This window comes from Egretta garzetta, unplaced genomic scaffold, assembly GCF_000687185.1.
Source record: "Egretta garzetta isolate BGI_Z169 unplaced genomic scaffold, ASM68718v1 scaffold1342, whole genome shotgun sequence".
Taxonomy (NCBI): domain Eukaryota; kingdom Metazoa; phylum Chordata; class Aves; order Pelecaniformes; family Ardeidae; genus Egretta; species Egretta garzetta.
This window is the reverse complement of record NW_009258913.1, coordinates 73,603-77,086: the sequence shown is the minus strand read 5'-3', so window position 1 is coordinate 77,086 and position 3,484 is coordinate 73,603.

Genomic DNA, 3,484 nt, shown 5'->3' with positions numbered 1-3,484 from the left:
GGGGGAGAGATGGGGGATCTGGGGAGAGACAAGGTGGGGACATGAAGGGACTTTGAGAGACCCGAGGACACACGGGGGATGCGGTGGGGACACAAGGGGATCCCGGGGGACACTGAGGGACACGGGGGGACCTTGAGGGGGACCTGAGGACCCACAAGGGACATGGAGGGCACCCGGGGGACATGGAGGGGACCTGGGGACGTGGAGGGGGGTGGGAGGGGACCCAGGGGACATGGGGGACTGGGGGTGCTCACCGGGGGACGACGCCATCCTGGCACCACCAGCACCCAGGGGCCCTCGGCCAGGAACATGGCGCCTGCGGGGACACCACCATCAGCCAGTGCTCCCAGTGCCCCCGCCAGGGCCCTCCCAGTAACGCCCCCAGTAACCACCAGTGCCCTCCCAGTAAACCTCAGTGCTCTCCCAGGACCGCTCCCAGAAACTCCCAGTGCTTCCTGTGACTCCCCACAGTGTTCCCAGTAACCCCCAGTGCCTCCCAAGTGCTCCCAGTAACATTCCAGCACTCCTGGTTTCCCCCAGTTGACCTTCCCAGTGCTCCCAGTAACTCTGCCCCAGGGGTCCTAGTGTTTGCAGTAACCCTCCTGCAGCACTCCCAGTAACACCCAGTGATCCCAGTAAACCCCCTTGCTGGCCTCCTCAGGGTCCCCAGTTCTCACCCACAGCACTCCCAGTTACTCCGGTGCCCCACAGTGTTCACTCCGCCAGCCTCCCAGTACTCCCAGTCCCACCCCAGTGCTCCCAGTTCTGCCTCCCAGCACTCCCAGTCCCCCTCCAGCACTCCCAGTAACTCCCTGGTGCCCCACAGTGTTCACTCTGCCAGCCTCCCAGTACTCCCAGTCTCCTGTTAGTGCTCTCAGTCCCTCCCCAGTGCTCCCAGTTTGGCCTCCCAGCACTCCCAGTCCCCCTCCAACACTCCCTGGTGCCTGCCGCCATCCACCCCCCAGTCCCCCCTTAGTGTTTCCAGTCCCTCCCCAGTGCTCCCAGTGTCCCCCCCATTACTCCCAGTACCTCGGGTGGGCCCTGCCCTGTCTTGGCCTGAGCTGAAGGGAGCAGCAAAAAAGGGGGGGGTGGCGCCCCACCCACACCTGGGGGACTGGAGGGCGGGAGGCACTGGGGGAGTGTGTGTGGGGCAGGCCTGGGGGGAGCCGAGGGGGCCAGGGACAGCACTGAGGGGACAAACTGGGGGGGGGGACGATGACAACTGACCATACTGGAGGTGTAGTACCAGGGGGGGGCCCCCGCCCCCCCCTGTGGTGTGGGTGCCAGGGCCCTGTCGTGGGTGTCCCCACCCCACGTGGGTGCCAGCATCCCAGGGACACCCAGGAGGGATGTCCCCCTCCCTGGGATGAGTCACTTGCCCTGGGGACAGCTAGGAAGGGTGTCACCATGCCGAGGACACCCACGTGGGTGTCCCCACCCAAGGGTGGGAGGTGATGAGGTGGCTCAGCACCTATAGGTGTCCCCAATCCTCCCCCAGTAGCTCCCAGTTGGATGCCACATCCCCATTGGTGGGGGGTGGGGACACCCATGGGTGACACAGGCCCTGGGGACACCTGGGAGGCCCCACTGTAGCCCCATGGCAGGGTGGGGAGGGGGAGACACAGCCCCCCACCCATGGACTGGGAATGGGGCATGGGCAGGGAGCCCCCCAAACTCAGAGAGAGGCTCCCAAACTGGGAACGGAGGAGGGAGTGTGAATAGGGACACACCCCCCCCGCCCCAAACTGGGAGTAGGAGAGGGGGAAAACCGTCCCAAACTGGGAATGGAGGAGAGGAAACCCCCCTCAAATTGGGAATGGGGAAGGGAGGTAAACCTGCCAGGTGGGAATGGGGAATTGCCCCCAAACTGGGAAGGGGACTAGCCCCCCTCACCCCCCCAAAAAAAAACAGCAAGAGGGGGCTGGCTGAGGAGAATCCTCCAAACTTGAAGTAGGGGAGGGGACAAGCACCCAAACTGGGAACTGGGGAGTGGGAAACTCCCCCCCAAACTAGGAACGGCGGGACTCAGAGCCCATCTTGTGTCGAGGTGGACCCAGTCACCCCCTCAGTTTTGGAGCTCCCCCCAATCCTACCAGTGGGTCATTAAACAGCCCCAAATTTGGGTACTTTTGAGATGGGATGGGAGATATCTACCCCCATGGGAGCCCCAGTTTGGCCCAGCTCCCCCAAACACCCATACAACTCCCCCAGCAACTTTTACCCCGCACCGGCTTTAAATTATCCTCTCTGGCGGCAAGGTTAAGTATTTTTAAGGTTTTTTTTACTCACTTGCAGGTGGTTCTGCGGACCTCAGAGCCCCTTTGGAGACGCTCAGGCTTCTCCTCTGGGGGTGAAATCGGGCGTTAAATGGACTGAGAAGCAAAAAGACAGGGCAGAATGAGATGGGTGGGTGCAGGGAAGCGCAGGAGGCTCGGGGGTAGCACAGGAGGTGTCGGATGGGGTTGCCGGGGCAGGATGGGGGGGGCTGCTGGAGGCAAATTGGGGCTGCCTGGGCTGGTCCTGGCATGTTTGAGGGCTAGCTCTGAGGGAGGGCGGTGATTTTGGGGTGATACCCACGGCCTTGGGCCCAGGCCTGGCTCACACCACAGCCTAGAGCTGGGTTTTGGCTTTAGGCCCCTGCCCACAAGCAGCCCTAAACCTGCGCCTCCACCCAGGCCCCAGCCCAGCCCTTGAGCAGGTCCTTGCCCAGAGCCAGGGCTGAGCTCAGGGCCCAGCCCAGCCCCAGGCTGAGAGCTAAGCCCTGGCCACAACCAAGCTCAGGGTTGGGCCTTGGCCCAAGCTGATGCCCCGGCCTTGCCCCAGGCCTACACCCAGGCCCAGGCCCAGGCCCAGGCCCATCCCAAGGCCAGGGCCATGTCCCGCTCTGGGCCCACACCCAGGCCCGTGATCAAAACCCTCTCCGCGTTGTTCCCCCGTGCCAGTCTTGCCCTGAAGACCCCCTTTGCCTCGGGCGGACCCCGCTGGGCCGAAGCCCCTTCCCTCTCCCAAGGACCGCGGCCGAACCGGAGTGACTCCGGACCCGCTCGAGGGCTACTGAGGTGTTTGCAAAGGTGATTGGTTCGCTGAGCTGTCGATCAGAGCATCTGTCCCGCCTTCCTGAGGAGTCTGGCTGACGATTGGCTAAAGGGAACGTCCATCTTAAAAGTCACCGCCTTCCCTGTGCTGATTCGGCCGCTGGTTGGTCCAGCGCCCGCCCTGCCTTTCGGCTTCCAAATCACATTCGCCCTCCCACTCCGGGGGTGGTGCGCTTGGAAGAAGCGGATTGGGTCCATTAGCTGTCATTCCACGCTTTCTAGGTGCCTATTGGCTTAGTAAGGTGTGAACTCCACCCACCAAGTGAGCTGATTGGCCCGTCCTCTTTAACTCTTCCCCCTCTCCGCTCACGGCCGGCGGCTCCTTCCCGCCCCTCTCAGTGTTGTCCCGCCTTCCCCCGCCCCCCGCGCCTCCCCTTGCCTTTCCGCCC